Genomic DNA, 18,827 nt, shown 5'->3' with positions numbered 1-18,827 from the left:
GGTTAATGACGGGTCCGTTGTTAGCATCCTGATCTGCTTGCGGATGCCGGTATGCACGTCTGGCCAGACCAGACGTGCATACCGCCACTCGCGAACAAACTTGTAATGTGGTGGCCCGGTATGAACGGTGCCGGTACCTTACCAGCACCGTTCATACCGCAGCCGCCAGGGTCGTAATGAGGCCCATTGTATCTGGAACACAAGGTTGCTATAACAAGTACTAATTAGGACTGGATCAAGGTTTTGCATGTGTGGCTTTCGATATTCAATTAGAAAAACACATGTATAACTCAAACACAGATTTTTTTGACAGATGCACTCAATTAATAACTAAGTATTAGTCCCAATGAATGATATTACTTTTTTCTTTTTTTAAACTGAATTAAGTTCCTCTTGCACATCTTTTTTTATGAAACAATACCATTATTACATGATGCATTGGGGTTAGTAAGTGTAATTCCTATTAAACCAAAACATATAGTTTACATACATCTTTAAAAAAAAACAATGTATGGGACAATGTTGCCACACAAATAGAAACAATATTAAGATAAACATGTTTTTACTAATTTACTACTATTACCACATATCTTCTGTATGAGATAGAAGTCCAATCCTTTGTACCACAGGAGTAAGAGCAGTGAGTTTAGACTGGAATTGATTGTGAAAAAAAGCCAAAGTTGTGGTCTTTAAACCTCCTTTTACGAAAATCAACCTTGGGAAGAGTAATAGATGATATAAAGCTGGAACAAGTCACATATTTTGACTATTTGGGGATTAGGTTCTATGAATCAGGGGGATGGTCCGAATAGCTTGTCAAGGCTAAAATTAGCCAGGGGAAATATAGTAGGGGGAATATATCATTTTTTCTCTAGCCATGGCAGCGGGGCAATTGCATTTATGATAAACAAGCTTTGCCAGCAGCCCTTTATGGGTCGGAGTTGTGGGGCTATATGAACTCGGCCTCAATTTCCATCATCGAGAATGAGTTTATGAACAAATTATTTTTGTTTCCCAAAAGTGCCCCCACTTCACTGGTTCTAATGGACCTTGGTGTCTTTCCTATAGCCAACCAGATTGCCCTCAAATCCCAGTTATGCTGGGTTGGACTTTGGACCTTGCCAGGGTTGGCAATGTGCCAAGAGGCTTAAAGTAACTTTTTTGCTTCTGCAGGGGGCAAAGAGCTGCCGTTGGTTATCCCGTGTAAAAAAGCAAACGCTAAGAGGTAATCTATGGAAAAGCTGGAAATGAAAAGAGCTTCAATCAAGAATGCCTCATATTTCTTGCACAGCTGCATGATGGGAAACTCAAAGAGCCTCTTGGACGATATGAATCCACCCTATGAGAGTTTTTTGTATGTACAAATGAGGCTAGGGATATTGCACACTGCACCCGTTCATGGTCAACTTCAAGATCTGGTCTATACCCGTTGTGTGGATCTGTCAATGAAACATTAACGCATAATATGTTAATTTGTCCTGTTGAAATTAAGGGGTCTATATTATTTGAAGCCGTTACTTGTTGCCCAAAGAGCACTAAGCACTAGCAAAGCTATGCAATTTTTAATCTGTTAAACTGATAGGGAAGTTGTTTTTGAATCTGCAAGGTATGTGCATCGGGTATGGCTATTGAGGCAAAGATGTATGGGAATTTATTCACTCTAATAGCCAAAAATGAAAAAGATATAAAGAGGCTGCAAGTGTGCGCTGCTCAAAAGATGTGAAAATAGATAATAATGATGTTATATTTGTATCGTTTTTATTGAAGTGTATTGTTTTGTTTTTAGTGTTAATTTCATTATTGTGTCTATCTATATGATTGCTAAAATGTTTTTATGCTAAAGCTTTTTATACCGAATAAAACTTTGAAAAATGAAATGACAAAGAGAATCCTGATACAAGTTTATCAACATTAATCAAATAATATATATCATATGTGAAATGTGTGAACACGCTGTTTTTCGCCCACATAAGGCTTCAGCCTACTCTAACCTCTCGCCATCTTTTCAAACATTGGGCTTCATTACAAGTCCGGCTGGTTGCCGCCGGCCTCGTAACACCGTTTCCGCCACCTGAGATCCCGGTAACGCTGGGACAATAGGCATAAAGTGTAAGTCCCCATTCCCTTAGAGTCCCATAGGACTCCATTTGATTTATTTGGGCATTTGTTAAGTGCACTCAACCCGGGGACATCTAGGCGTTGGTTACATGGAGAGCTTGGTTGCAAATGGTGACAGACAGGAAATGCACTAGGTATTTTCATTACATTGTGTACATTAGTTAGCTCATTATAGGTACATCGATTCCATTGATTACGGTGACGGTTACACTGGGTGCTTTCATTACATTATGTACATTAGTTAATTACACGTACATTGATAGCATTGGTTACGATGACGGTTGCATGAAATGGTAAGATAAATGGTGCATACATTTGTCTAATGCAACATATCTGTTTTGTATTAGGTTAGATGTTATGGTCTTGTGCAAACAGCCAGGTTCTAAGGCCTTTGCAAAAAGACCAATAGGAAGCATCAGATTGTAAGGCTAGAGGGAGTGTTCCATAACTTGGGAGCAATGACCGAGAAGCTGCTTCCCCCTGCTTCCTGCTGCTTGAATCTGGGGATGACAAATGAGTGGGAGTAGGTGTCACGGGTAGGTCTGGTTGTTTGGGCCTTGGTGATTTTCCTGGACAGGTGGGTTGGTGCAGTGTTGGAGATGTATTTGTGGGTGAGCGCTAGTGTTTTAAATATAATGCGTTCTCTGAACCTGAGAAAATGTAGGTTACGTCTGGCTGTGGAGATGTGGTCTTTTTTGGAAATGTTTAGATTTGCTCTTACAATGTTATTTTGGATAGGATGAGGGCTCTGGCGAAGGTGATACAACTGTCGATGGACAGTAAGTGTCTGCAGGCATTGATTAGTTTAGCAGTGTATGCTGTTGCAGATGCAATGGAGTTGACTTGTGTGGTTAAGGAAAGGGTATACTCCCAGGGTCTTTACCTCTTTTGTGATCGTGATGGTGTTACCGTCGAGGTTGAATGTTTTATAGGAGTTGTTGAGTGTTTTTTAGGCAAGATCGTGTGCCAATGAGGAGTAGCTCTGTTTTTTCATCGTTAATGCAAAGGCCATGTTGAGCCATCCAGGCCTGGATGTTGAGGTAAAGTTTGTTGAGTGCGATGTAGTCTGTGTTGTAGTTTCCAGAGATGGGTATGAGGATTTGGGTGTCGTCAGCATAGTTTGTGTACTTGAGGCCCAGTCCATCAGGTTGGTCAAAGAGAGGTTTGGTGAAGATGTTATACAGGGTCGGTGAAACACAAGATCCTTGAGTCACTTTGCAGGTGACTGGTGATGGTGGGGCTGCCGCAGTGGCTGAGAACACTCTCATTGTGCAGTTAGTAAGGGATGACTCGATCCACACAATGGCAGTAGGTGAGAGTGGGCAGCTGAGGAGAGGTGTTGGCAGAGAATCTTCTGATCGACCAGATCAAAGGCTGAAGAAGTTCAAGGAGGAGAAGGATGGTCAAGTTGGATCTTTAATATCATCCATTTGGATTTTTAAGTCCAGGAGGGCGGATTCCATTCCATGGCCAGGGCGGAAGTCAGATTGGCGGGTGCCAAGGAGTTTGTGGGTTTCAAGATGGTTTTGTATTTGCAGGTAAGTTGCTCTATCAAGTATTTTGAGGAGGAAAGGTACAGTCGTAATGGGGCAGAAATTGGTAGATATGTTAGCGTCAAGTGTAGGCTTCTTAAGGAGGGGGAGCACCCAGGCTTCCTTTAAATTCTCTGAGACATTGCCAGTTGAGAAAGAGTTGTTGATTAGTGTTGTGATGAAGGGAGCTAACTCTTCAGTGCAGTCCTTTATAAGGGGATCCGGGCATATGTCACCTTGGCATTTTGAAGGGTTCAGTCTTTTGATGATCTTGGCAGTTTCAGTAGTTGTGATTGGGGTGAATTTGAGCCAGGGGGCGGAGGGAGGGGTTAGAGGGTGTTGGTCAGGGGGCTAAATGGGTGTCCGGAGGTTGGTTTTTTGGTGTTGATTTTGGTTTGGAGGTGGGTCATTTTGTCGAACAGTGCGTTTTGTCTGTTTTTGCACCAGCTGAGATCTTTGGTGGCGTTATCCAGAGGGGGAACTGGTTTTTCTAGTTCACGTAGGATGGCGAAGAGTTCTCTTGTGCCAGAATTGTCATTTACTATTCTCTTGTTGTAAATGGAGCTTTTGGTTAGTAAAATTGCTTTTTTGTAATTTTTGGAAAGGGCTGTGAAGTGCTGTTGGTTCTCGATTGAGGGTGTTTTAGTCCAGGTGTTCTCTGCTGCTCTTTTAGAGGAACATAGGAGTTTGATGTTGGGGGTGTACCAGTGGTTGATGTGGGCACTTGGTTTGGGCTTGTGTACGCTTAGGGTTGCAACTATTTTGATGCCTTTGAAAGGGTTTGGTTGTAAAGATCAATCTTAGAGTGTTTGTGTGCGTAGGAACTGTTAGTCGGAGAAGTAATGGTAGTAGGTTGGCTGCTGATATATTCTGTGAGTTTCTGAGAGGGATGCTGTAGTGGTCTGATCAGGGGCAAGGAGCGTTTGTTTGAATGGTGGTGTTGCAGTTGAGATTTGCTATCCAATCTTGAGTGCAGCCTTTATTGTGGGTGGGGCTTGAGATGAGGTGTGTGAAGCCTAGGGATTCAATGGTGTTGGCTAGTGCAAGAACATGGGAGTCAGATGAATCAGTGAGACCTAAATTGGATGGGAATGGGGGACACAGAAGCACCAGCACTGTTGCTAAAGGTGCCAGTGCTTCCATGAATACTCTGCATGAATTACACCTGGCAGGTCAGACCTGTTTGGCGCACACAGCCCCCACCCGCAAAGTTGTATTGTGGCGTCCAGAAAGGGTTCCGGTACGGTGCGACCGGCACCCTTCTTTACTGCCTGCCACACTTGTAATGAGGACCATTGTCGGCAGAAGGAAGGTTAACCATTGTAAATGAATACATGATTTTCCACAGATCTTACCCAATTGACACATCTCTAAAGTTACTAAATGACCAGTGCTATTCCAACACAGCCAACTTTCTGCCTCTTCAATGAGCCACCTCTATATTACGATCCCTCTTTATCTTTTTTCACACATTTGTTCTATTTTTTTATTCATATTCGATATCACATTGTTTATGGGCGGGTGGACGGATGGATGAGTGGACAAATGTGGTTGGATGGAAAAGTGGAGACTATTGTTGCAAGAAGGAGTGGGTGAATATGATTGTATGAGTGTGTGGATGGATGCATGAGTGTGATGGATGGATGGATGGATGGATGGATGGATGGATGGATGGATGGATGGATGGATGGATGGATGGATGGATGGATGGATGGATGATTAGTGGGTGAATATGGTAATACTTGTGTCGAAGCCCATCTACACGGGCTAAAGTGTAGGTTTACATTAACACAGTATGACCACTATATATCCTAAGGCAACAGCTCCCTCTAGTGGGGACAACAGGTCAAGCTACTGCATTGGACAAACATACAGGGACAAACATACAACTAGCCTTTTAGTATATTGTTAGATTAGATTAGATGGGGATGGATGTATGAGAGTAAAAGTAAATATAGCTGAATTGGTTAGTCCCACCCCTTTCTAAATAGATAATACAATTGTTAAAAACAATGAGGACCCAACATTGCATGTAATTACTTTACAGGATGATCACCTGGGATATATTTCCAGGACCCCCATCTCAGTAGATGTAGATTCTTCTGACTCTATCTGCAAGGTAATTGGATCTCCTTTTCCTGTGCACCATCCTAATTCTTTCTCTGTGTCACCATTGCAGACTCCACACAGTTCCTCGAAGAACCCATCTAGCCGTCTTCCCTGGCATACATGACTTCTTCCTGCACAGTAAGTGTCACATTGTGGGAAATTAAAGCAATTATCTAGCATACTTGCTTTCCTTAAACAAAACCCGGATAAGACCAGTTTTACTATCAGAACTACAATGTCCTTTTGTTCTATATCCTTGACCACAGGATACCTCATTGAATGAGATACTGAAATCAGCTTCTGTCCTGATGTAGGCCGTTGAAATGAAAGCGCCTGTCAACTGCTCTATAGGCCGTAACCAGTTGTGTCGACAAGTCTATGAATGGCAGGGTTCATTTATAACTCTGTATAATTGACCAACCTATGTGGTAGTTACATTTACACAAACCCAAGACATTGAGAGTGATTATTTCACATTCACACGAGTCATATACGTTTTTTGATAATTGTTACTGTTATGTACATGTAATGCACTTATTTTTGTCCTATGTAAAATTCATCAATGTATTCATTTGTTTGGTGATTTCTCACTTTTGGTTGTAAATATGTGGTATATGTATTAAACCAGAGTGGGTCACTCTTTACCCGGGCTCGCCTTGCTCATTTTTCAAATATATAAATACATCATTATCTGGCTAGATCAGGGAGTTGCCAGGTGCCCTTTTATATATTCCATTACGGTCACCTGTACATACGTGTGTCTTTAACTTTATCCACATGCATGTACTATAGAACATTGTTGGGCTTCATCCTCGAAGACTTCTTTACAGCTCCTCACCCTTAGCACTGTGATGTGGTCTTCAAGTGCTTTATAAGCAACTAACATATCATACATGTATGTAATGAATGTCGTGACAAAGACTGCAGACTTCCTGTTTTTGCTTTCCAAATTCGTTTCTTTAAACTTTAACAAAACTGGCTAGAAAATGGCAATTACATTGAGTGTGTGTACAAATAAAAACATACAGCAAAAATGTAATCAAACTTGGAATACAACTTGACCTTTGATAAGATCTGATGTTTGCTACATTTGTTTTGAAAAAATGAAGACACAACGAGAAACATTTATATCAGTCCAAACTGACCAACGAACGTTCCTTGTGTTGAAGAGCCGAGTGGTCTGGCATTCCAATGACAGGCTTATTTTGTCCTTCAAGACATAATTAAGCAACCGACCTTTATATCACTACTGAGAACATCTATACACATGTTATGTCTCCCTAAGTACCTCCGCGCATATTGGAGCCTTTACAGAGGGATACCAGACCTCCTCCTTCTTCAATGTTCAAAACAGTCCAACTGAGGCCCTGATACAAAGGACCATTGTTGTAGCAATGTTGGGACTGTAGATACCATTGATCCTTTGAGGGGGTTAGTACCTGCACGTTGGTGACAGTAACGACAATCTCACTTCGTTTGACCTTTTTGTGTTACTAGAGTAAAGTGTGTGGATGGACACAGTTTCAGAAAGATTGACATATTTCATGTCAGATGCCTGTATTCTTTACAGGTGATAAGGAGGTTCCTTTCAAATCAAACTGACTTCTCGTTATATGACCCAGGAAGTTAAACATTCACTACTGGGATGTATGGCCAACCACAAGTCCATATTTAAATCATGGTAGCCATTAATTCTCAAGACGTTGATACATTGTAACACTGTCAATTGCGAAATAATATCACATGCTACTACAGAGCTACACAATGGCAGAAACTGTGGTAACACGCAATACATTAAAACCACATGTCATTATAACATTATTTCACATGGCAATCTCAGCTTTTTTGTAAGAGCATGGGACTGAACTGCTACTGGGGAGGAATTAGTACAAAGCCTTCAGCAGCAGTGGTAGATAGCTGTTCTGGTCAAGAAGAAAGGAATACCTGGCCCGATCAACCTTGTGAAGTCTCAGAGAGGGGGCTAGCAGAGATCCTTAAAACAAGGAGTCCTTTCCTGTAAGAGAAAATCCTAAATAGCTGTGACAAGACTGAGAGCAGCTGATGGGGTAAGAAGTGACTTGCACACCTTCACAAAATAACAGACCAAGGAAACCTTTGTCATTGCTCCTTCCGACCCGAACCAAGTCCACATAAGGCTCCTGCTGTGCCCACCTGTGACCTACTTCAGCTTGTGAGGCCATTCCTTGAGCCAGCCATCTGTGTAAGTACCAACCACAGGAAAGCCACAGAACCTACAGCAACACAACATACTTCTTATTATTCATACTGTTTCTAACCAGGAGCTTTTTTACCTCTCCATGAGTTTATTTCGCTGAGGCATTCTTTCAAGCCAATTGTAGGATGTGTTACATCTTAAGACACTGTGGAGGTTCAGAACACACTTGAGTGAAGTGCTGTCTTAACATTCTTCAAGTTTCAGGATAGCTTTGGTAAATCTTCCATCAACTCCCATCTGGCTTCTCAGGTGCCCTCACAACCCAACTTGGCTCTTGATCATGGTTCTGCTAAGAATACCAGACATAAAGACACTCTTATGTATGTATGAGATATAGAAAAAGAAAACAAGCCGGGAAGCAACAGAGTGCTATATGCAGGGAAGCAACATAGGGGTTACAAGGAGGGTGCAGCTGCAGTAAACATGATTGGATGATTAGAGAGAGTAGTGGTGGGATCAGCTTTACAGGGGAAGAAGCAACACATCTGGACAGTGTTCTTTGCTTTTAAGGAGTTACTTTGGTCCCTTATCCAAATGAAGCAGGCTCTCGGTAAGAGGCTGGTAACTGTTCCCAATGTATTCAGAGCTTATTCATTTATCCACAGTATGATGTGATTGTTAAACGCCGGGATTGCACTGTGCAGTTCAACATGGTCTTCCTGTGAGGAGATTCTGACCAAAATGATCAGGAATTTTGTTTTGAGAATCTATACTTCTTCTCTTCTACTCTTCTATGTTGGACCTGTCAAATGCTACAGTGGCTTCTACGTACTATAAGGATATTGTCAATTTCCTACAGAAATAATCAATTACTCACCTCTGGCAGGGTCAGGGACTCTCACAGTGATGGACATTGGGGGTCGTATGGCATTGGTCTCAGCTACAGATGGGACATGTTCATGCTGGAGCACCAGAGGAGATGGCTTGGCAATGCAAAGCTGACCTTCCAGTCTGGTGAAATGTAGCCCCAACAGCAGCCATCCCAGATTGGTGTGAGCATATCCAGATGTGGTGGAGATGGAAAGTAGGCAATGTCAAGAGTGTTGGCAACATGGTGAGGTGATTCCTGAAAGCAGGTTTGAAAAATGTATATAAACCTGCAGATTTCTGGCCCTGTCACTGAAAAGACATGTAGTCTTGCCTCCTTTTTGTGAGCAACAGTCTCATGTCTTTGACCTGGCGAGCTGAGACTCTGAGATCAAAATGGATGAGGCTTAGAACCGGGTTACTCTTGCAGAGTCAGCAACAGTGAACACCAGTGCTGCTCTCACTCGGATAGAAGCCTGATTCCACAAGCTCGGGTGAGGGTGAGGCTTTTAAACACCAATCAGAGGTTTGCATTTTGTCTTCCACTAATCAGTGGTGGTTGCCACATTTGAGATGTATAGTGTTCTTTCTGCAAAGACAATCAGACAATCAAGGATTGGATTTACTCAAGACTTCAGATATCCCAGTTACAGTGGACAGGTCTCAACTTGAGCTAAGCTAGCTATGGAAATCCCTGGCTTGCTATTTCATTTGACCATATAAGGCCCCATTCATGTCACATAAACTCTGTCCATCTAGAGGAGCAGGACTACACATTTGCAATGTAGGAGGGCCAGATCATAGTTGCATTCTCACACTACAGACTTGCTATCCCAGAACACTTCAACCATTGACTCTATATATGTTTTGGAGAACAGCTCCAATCAGCCATAGCCAGCATAGTCAGTGGTGAGGGAGCCAGGGAGCTGCACACCAAAAGATCTAGCGAGCTGCAGTTTGCAGACCCCAGAGCTATGCTCCCTGAAATTGAAAAGCCCTGCCGCCAACCAGAATGGGTTGCTTCACAGTCAGCTGGGTGAAATAATGCACTTGGGAAAGACCAGTTACATTATGTAACTTCTGCTTCCGCTATTTCTTGTTCTGGGCAAAAATTCCAGGTTTATGTCCTGGTCGAGCTCTACGTTCTACTGGAACAGGTCAGGATACAGACAAACCATACGGGGAAAAAGAAATAAATGCATAGATGCTTTGGCAGAGCTGTCACTTAGAATTCTAAAAGGAACCATTCATTGTTTTAATTATAAAACGCTGAAGTCTCTTTTTTTTTCATTTCGGTGGTCCTGTTTTCGTCCTAGTCTGTATTTCAGATTTGTTTTGTATTTTGATTGAGTGTTTTGTTGTATATCTCGGCTTCTTGGGCTTGAGAACCTTAGCTATAAGGTAGTCATCTTTAGCACACGGATTCTGTGTTTACCTAGGTGCATTAAAGATATTGGCAATGGTGACCCGAGGAGCTGAGGTAAAAGCACACTATGTGCCCGCATTATCTGTTCTTTGTACCGTCACACACTTGTTTGCTTGCACATTTTGACAATTAATTGGTCCACAATATTATGCATTTGAGCCTGTTTTATAAAAATAAAAAAAAATAAAAACATTAAACGAGGCTTGATTTAAATTTGGGAACAGAAGACCATGCTGCAAAAACGAAGGGATACGATAAGTATTTAAGTGACTTGCCCCTAATAACTATGTTGCAATAGTGGATGCCCTTCTTTTACAGAAGTTTATTTCTGATATGTATTTTTTATGAACTACTGTTTCCTTTCTCAGCTCCGAGTGTTGCAATGATTTGTATACACGTCGCCTAGCAGCAAAATATGGATAGATATTAAGAACTCCCATCCAGGGATAGCACACACTTGTGGCTAGTGGGTGTTAGGCATCCATGAGACATGTGCCCTCTACATGTACTGTAAGTGGGGGAAACAACGTGCACACGGAGTCGGGTTTCCCCTCATTTAAAAAAGGGGCAAACTGATATATATATTGTTTTTTATTTGTTACAAAAGCTGCTGCTTAGTTGGCAATTCTACCTTGTTCTTCTGGCTAGGTAAGGTTTGCAGTTATGTCTTTCAGGGATTGTAAAAAGATGTATATTGTTCTGTTTAGAAACAGTTTTGGGATTTTATTTCTCATTGACAATGTACGCAAATAAACCATTCAGAAACACATTTAATTTCTTGCTGTGAATTATAAGTGCGTCATGAGTCCCTGTGATGTGCAGCTTGACTACATAACCTCCAAAAATACCACAGCAACTGGATGATGCCGTTTCGAAAGGCCGAAGAATGTGTAAGTAATTGAATCTTTACCTAGTAGAAACCTGACGCACGGCATGGCACTTCTTTTTTTGTCAGTCGAATTTGCACCTTAAATATAAACTTTGACAGCTCTCGGCTGATAATCCTGCGTGGCCATTGGTTTTAAGCTTAACATTTGATGTCTTCAGTTAGAGTGGGGTGACTAACTGCTTGGGACGGAAGGTCATTTTTTAATAGCCTTAAACTCTCAGGAAAGAGAAATGTAGCACCAGGGCTCTATTCCAAGAACCGTCTCCATGTCTAGGAGGGGTGGCAGGGACAATAATATATGGTGATGGCAATATTTCAAAAGAAAAAGCACTACAGCTTCGTGTTTCCGTCATGACATTCTATTGTTCTTTAGATGATCAGAAACATGTTTTACTTGCATTAATTAATGTGTATAATTAGCGCATGTAGAATTACTAGGTCCTCCATTGTATCTTCCTTGGGCAAGCCGTGGTAGCAACCCACTGTCGCTGCCTGCTGGCATGGAGATCAGCAGACGACACGACACCATCAACTACAAATGAGGGTAACAGCAACTTACAAACCAACCACATGTAACCAGGCCTTGCATGCAACAAACACCGTAATTATTTGACAGATATGCAGATACAAATTTACCAATTACCAGGAAACACATCACAAACACATATCGGGAGGATAGCTCAGCGGCAACGTGTTCACTTTGGAAGCAAGACGACACAAAGCAACACAGGTTAGATCCCCGGGTCTGCGCTTAGAAACCTCTGGGTATTTAAGCGCGTTATATAAATACGCAACTAAGACAAAAAAAACAATTACACATTAAAAAAAAACACAATTCCTGAACATCGCCTCGATGCCTGCGGGCTGTGTGAGCGCTTTAAAAATTCAAATAAATAAATAAATGTTCGAAGAAAACAGAATTCTGAGTGCATCCCACTTCTTAAATCCATTCAAAATAGCGACACCATCCCTCAATGATCAGGTGCTCATAAAACCAGTCAATCCAGGCACAGTTCTCTGTCCTTCTTAGACAAGCTTGTGTAAAAGTTGTAAATAAATGTATGTGCACAATTCAGTCTGCCCCCACTTTCCTTAGAAACGAAGCCTCTCTGCCCTTTCCTCCTTTTGCAGCATAAATAACAGTTAATCGGCGAGGGGTTAACTTCCTGTCTGAAGGAGTCCCCTGTGGGGAACAGTTCTACACCTTGTGCATATGCTAATCCCTGACAGCCTCTCCCTTCCCTGGGAAGGACAGCCCTTGATATCTGGATGAATAAAGCATTGATGTTTTTGTTCTAGTTCCATTATTTAGCTGTGGCTCAAAGTCTTTCACAGACATCATCAGGAGACCCTTACCTAGCAAGGTGCCAGAGTGTCTGAAATCCCGAGGTTGCAGTGTTATTGGAATGTCCATCCATTTCGCCCTCACCCACCCACCCAAATCTCCTTTCTGTCACTTACAGCATGCTCCTCTTGACCTTCCTTCATCCACCACACAACATTTACGCCCAAGGTGCTGCACTTTCGAGGACTCCACATGCCACCTTCTACAATTTCTGTTCCTTGCTTCCTCATGGAGAACCCATTTCATCATTGCAGCATCACTTTGACACCTGAGTACTGGCACCGCCTCAAACCTGGTGATTTGGGGTGGGATGAATTTTGTTTTAACCCATGTGAGAAGAGTTTTGGGGCTTGTGGGAGACAGCAGGGTAGACCCTGAGGAAAATTTACATGGATTCTGTGCCTGCCCTGACCCGAACAAGCAGGGATTCTAGCCTGCCCCAACCAACACCTTATAAATGCCATCTTGAAATGCCCATGTTTGACCCTGCTCTTGATGGGCTTAATTGCTAGCAGGTGACTGAACGTAGCAACTGAGTATGCTAGAGTGAGGTTTGAGAAGTCTCTCAACCTGTCAATAAGCATACTATTCAAGGTGAAATGGCTGACTGCAGCTGACACATTTCAATTAGTCTTCTTTCTGAACCAATGGTTCTTGCCTGATTTAACCCTTAGCAAGTGGATTATGGTAATTGAATGGAGTTTCCGGCCTTCCCATTCCCTTCATCTGCCAGCTCACGGATGTTTGTTTTGTTGCACATGGGATAAAAAGTATCTTTTTGAGAGAGTGAGATTGACAGTGACAATGTGAGGTTGTTTTGCCCTGTAAGGCCTACTCTCCCATCTCCCTACTAACAAACTCTAAGATCTCCTATCACATGACACCACACAGACATACCCCCACATACCACTGTCCCAGGCCTAGCCATTAGCACATCGACTCTAGCAGAATCATGACTATTCAGTCCCCTATTGCCCTTTCAAACTCTCCCACATCAGCAGCTAACCAGGCTCAAAGTGCTATATTCTTTCATGGATGACATACTCCCATATTTTCAGCCAAACCCATAGAAAGCAGATTGGCATGCATTAACCAAGCACTTCCTACCTGCACCAATCAACTCTGCATCTTTCAAATCTGCCTCTCCCACTGTTCCACTATCGACTGCCCCTTTTCTTACATAGCCAAGCACAGCAAGGCCAACACAAGTGGCAGAAGGGCCCTATACAAGGTCACTTACATTATGTTAAATATTATGGATGGACACTCATTCTTTAAATCCAATGAATTAAGAACAATGTGTGAATCAATGGGGGCGTATATATTTACATCCTAAAATCCATCTTTATTTATAACAAAAATTTCTAATAAAAATCACCTTACTTTAAAATTTGTGCACACGTGAGTAGTATACGTACACATTCAAAAACAACACATTTCATCACTGAAATGATCAAGAATTCATCTAGATTCTCACACCATTGGTTCTCATGGAATATTTAACAATAGAGTATCCTGTAAACGATTGAATAGATCATAACCATGTAAACAGACAAGAAGAGAGCTCAGACTCCCCCACCCTAGCAGGCACAATCCGGTGGAATACAGCTTTGGTCAAAAACAGAGAAAAATTACTCAACAAAGCAAGTTAAACGCATTTTATTTAAGAAATAAACACATCATTCCGGTAACATAAAACACATAACCTCCATAAGATGGATGGACTATGGTACACAAAATAGCCACTCCGAATGACTAGACTATGAGAGTTATATGTTTCTTGATACCGCAAGGATGCGTTTGTTTCTTAAATAAAATGTTTTTAACTTGCTTTGACCATGTATACTGTTGAGTAATTTCCCTCAATTTTTGACCAAAGCTGTGTTCCACCCAATTATGCGTGTAAGGGCAGGATAGCCTGACCTCTCTTCTTGTCTGTTAACATAGTCTACTCCCACAGGAGTCAGGCCCCCCTGGCAACAAAAAAGAGGCAATCCACCCACTTTATATTAGATGGATCATAACCAGTGATCAAACATATAAAAGCATCGATAGAATGCGTTTCATTTAACACATTTCGACATTTAAATTTAAATAATCAATGGTGGAAAACCTTCTGCATATAATTAGCACGCGGGGTGGGAAGGTAATAGCGAATGAGATGCCTTGTATTGCGGGCCAACACTGCTAATCTCATCCAGAATTCCATGGAACCCGAAATCTGCTACCCCGTTTACCTCTTCTCTTCAGTGGCGGCAGCACCCTCTGCCACCTCTGCCATTCTTCTGCTGCCGATCCATGGCCGCCATAGAAATGGAATAGGGGTTCCGTATGGGGCCCCACCTTCCATATCCATGGTGGCCACCTTGAGACAGACAGTGTTTTCATTCAATGAATGGGAAACTTGGGGTGTAACAGTGTTGAGCACCTGTTCCAACAGCTGGAATGGGTTTTAACATCCTGGGGCCTCCTAAATGCCTAGTGAGCTCAGCATGCTAGCCTTACCCAATGGCAATTGGACTGCAGGGGAATGGGGAAATTGAAGCACCAGCACAGTTGTTAATAGTGTCAGTGTTTCAGTGAAAACATTGCCGGTAGGGGCCTGAACTCCTGGCAGGTTAGGCCTGCCAGGAGTACTGTGCCCCTGCCGGCTAACTCGTAGTTAGGCGGTCCAGAAAGAGTGCTGGTACGTTACTATCAGCACTCTTATTTCCAGACCGCCAAACTTATAATGAAGCCCATTATTGTGATGAACAAAACTGACAGAACAAAAATGCCCATGAACCACCTCAACACACCAGCTCTAAACCGAAACAGAGTATACTCAATGAGTACACTACAACCATTGGTTCAAAAAAAGGAGCAACACACCTGAGAAGGCCAACAATGTACTTCCTTTCCACAGTACATAAAAGGTATGAAGGAGTACCAGAAGGAAGACCTTTCCAGTGCCATAGGAGGATTCACTGATTCCGACTCGAAATATATCAACAACATCATACAGAAAGAATCTGCAAGCGTACCTTCATATTTAACGGATACAATGCACACCCTACATATCTTTGAAAACATAATCTGGGAGCCAGACTTCTTATTGGTCACCTTAGATGTCAAAGTGCTGTATACATACATTGAGCACAAATTGGCCCTAGATTCCATTGATTTCATTTCTTAAGTAAATCGGCTTCATATTATAGTCACTTACAGATGACTAATCAACTACTCTGATTTTTTTCTTTGGCAAACAATGGGCCTCATTACAAGTTTTCCGGTCCGGTAATAAGTGTACCAGTAAGCTTGCTGGTACCATTCTTACCAGACCGGCAAACTGTGAGTTCTGCTCGTGGGTGCCTTCCCGCCTGCCAGGTCTGACGTGGCGGCATACCGGCACCCACGAGCAGACCATGTCGGATGCAACGGCACCATTCACAAATGGTGCCGGTGCATCCAACCTCCCCATTCCCATTGAGCCCTATGGGAGAATTTGCAAGTTCAGCAGCAGCCTGCTGGTTTTACCAGCAAGGCTACCGCTGAACTTTTAATGAGGCCCAATGTGTTCCTATAAATTGGGGACTTTTTCTATCAGACAAAAGAAATGGCGATGGGTTCTAACTATGCACCAGCTCTAGCAAACATCTTCATGCATCAGTATGAAAGCACACTCACCCTCTCGAACAGGGAATTTGAAAAGAATATCAAACACTGGCATTGATCTATTGATGCTATTATCATTGGCTGGCAAGAAACTCAAGAGAACCTTGAAAAGTTTGTGATGTATTTAAATACCGACCAATTTGCATTGAGCTCACCAGCAGCTCAAGTGCCACTTAAATCCAGTTACCAGACATTACCTTTCAGGTCTCAGATCATGGCCTACTAACACAAACCTACAGAAAACCGACTGAAGACAAATCTGTGTTACACACCTCCAGCTGTCATAGAAGCACAGTAATTAAAAACCTACAAAATGTGAGTTCATAAGAGCGCACAGAATCTGCTACAAACCAGAAGCTTTTAGTAAAGAATGTAAACTGCTTAACCAATGTTTTCAGGATCAGGAATTCAAGTAAACCATCCGTGAGCAGGCAGAGGAAGCAGCATCTACTCTAACAAGACAATCCTTGCCAACCCTGAAACAGAAGACGACATCCAAGGAGAATGTCAGATTCATGACACAATACGATTCAGACAGTTTTAAAATCACAAAAATTCTGATAAAACATTTGCCATTTCTTCTGATGGATAAAGACATCAAAACACAACTTAACCAACATTCATCGCTGTCATTCCACAGAGCACTGACATTACAATCCATACCGAGTCCCTCATTCATGCCACCAGACCCTAGCCCACAATTATGAACAGCTTACAAATGCCCAATTTGTGGGTTTTTCAAAGTGTGGTTCATGCTCAATGTGCAAATTTGCGATGAGTACATAGAAAGTGCATTTATTTATTTATTTTAATGTGATACAGTTTTTAAAACAAAAACTTTACACATAAATCAACAGAATAATATTTTCTTCTTATAATTTAAACAGCAGTTCAATATTTAAAAGTGGAAAAACACTTAAAATCATATTCAGTTTTATTACAAATTTCATAGGCCAATGCATATAAAGTGCATTTTAAAAACTGTAACCAGTTTACCCTCAAGGAACACATACTTTGTCGCACAAAGTATGTGATTTATGATATTGTGTGCGTATGTGAAAAGATATGTGTGGGGAGCACCATAAGTGAACTCAGAATATGAATCCGTAAACATTTGAGCATGCTAGGATCACAGGACTCCAGACTCCCACTTGCAACACACTGGCAAAAAGAACACCAGCTACATGAGAAAAAAAGACATCCGTTTTGTCAGATTTTCCCCTCTGCACTTGCACATTCTGAACACTCACAAGGCATAGTAGGTTTGTCTCCCCTCCCTTTTATTATCATTATTTGTTTATAGTATTACCTCAATTATTCATCTTGCTGTAATTCATTATCTACCTTCCCCTGTTCCCACTCTTTTTGACCTGTGGGCGCCTTGAAACAGTTTTGCTAATTGTATAAGCACCTAACAAGTGACCAATAAATAAATACATAAATTACAGTCACCTGTGGCACCAGAGGGGAAAACCGGGAACTAAAACTCAGACAACAGGAAGCAAGAATAATTAGCTGTATCAGATGTATGACCAACGGCTTGAACTCTGATCATGAAATCAATGTATTTCTATAACATGTATATCAGAATAGGAAGGAGATCTAAATCCCAGGAATGGAATCACCTCCTCTACATTTTCCCCACTTCCATGCCAGCATACATGCCTCCTAAACATTCCACCCCGTCTGTCTCCGCAATCACCCTTAAGTGTGACAACCCCATTATGCAATAATTTGCATGCCCCGACTTCTATTCAGAAGTGTGTGCACCCACCCAATGCTAACCGGACAGTTCAACAATGGAAACAGGTCTCACGATTGACCTCACCCACCCATCTAACTTTCGACAACCAACAGTGCAAACCCACACTCCTCTCTACATCAAGGTGCATGCCCCCCTCTTATTCTGAACAGTCTGCATCGACCATGTGCCAAACTGTATGCCTCAACTCCTGACACATGTTCTACTAACGATCCCTAAGACTGTGGGGCACCACACAGTGCTTCCAAGAGATTTGTGATCCAGACCAGATATGTATTTAGGCACAATTGCACCGTTACCAGCATCCCCAAGCCTTAGCGCTGAATACGTGGTGACATCAGTGGCCCTTCACACGCCATAACATGTATAACATGGAGCAACCAAGTGCACCATCTTTTATCTGCTTATAGAATCAGACACTGACAACTTAGTCAAAACGTCAGTGACACATCAATTCCCTTAAACAATGGACACAAAAGGACAACACAGATAAATGTTAATAGAGATACATGAAGTAAATATACATCTTGGACACAATAAAAGCAGTGCTTTATTGCATAAGAGCATAGATTGGTAAGGACTTTGCAAATTAGCCACACTAGAGAGATCTGAATCTCTCCATCTGTGAGCGCATGTGCACAATCCAGTGACTACTCCCTGAGTCACCATCCGAAAATCAGCCAACATCCATGTGCACCACCCTTAACACTAGTCTCAACACTAGTCTCCTTCACGCATGCACGAGAGAATAGTATCTCACCACGGAACAAGCAGCCAGCCCACAAGGCAAGCTTATAATGACTTTGCAATCTTCCTCTGTGTCATTATCCAGAGACCAGCTGAGGAGACTGTGAGCCGAAAGGCACAGGTAAGCAGACAGCAGAGGCTTTATAAACACTCCATATACCCCAATGACATTAACAAGAAAATTATGGACAGTAGACTGAGA

This window comes from Ambystoma mexicanum, chromosome 7q, assembly GCF_040938575.1.
Source record: "Ambystoma mexicanum isolate Mex_15411 chromosome 7q, UKY_AmexF1_1, whole genome shotgun sequence".
In the NCBI taxonomy this organism is placed as follows: Eukaryota; Metazoa; Chordata; class Amphibia; order Caudata; family Ambystomatidae; genus Ambystoma; species Ambystoma mexicanum.
Note: the sequence above shows the minus strand (reverse complement) of the source record.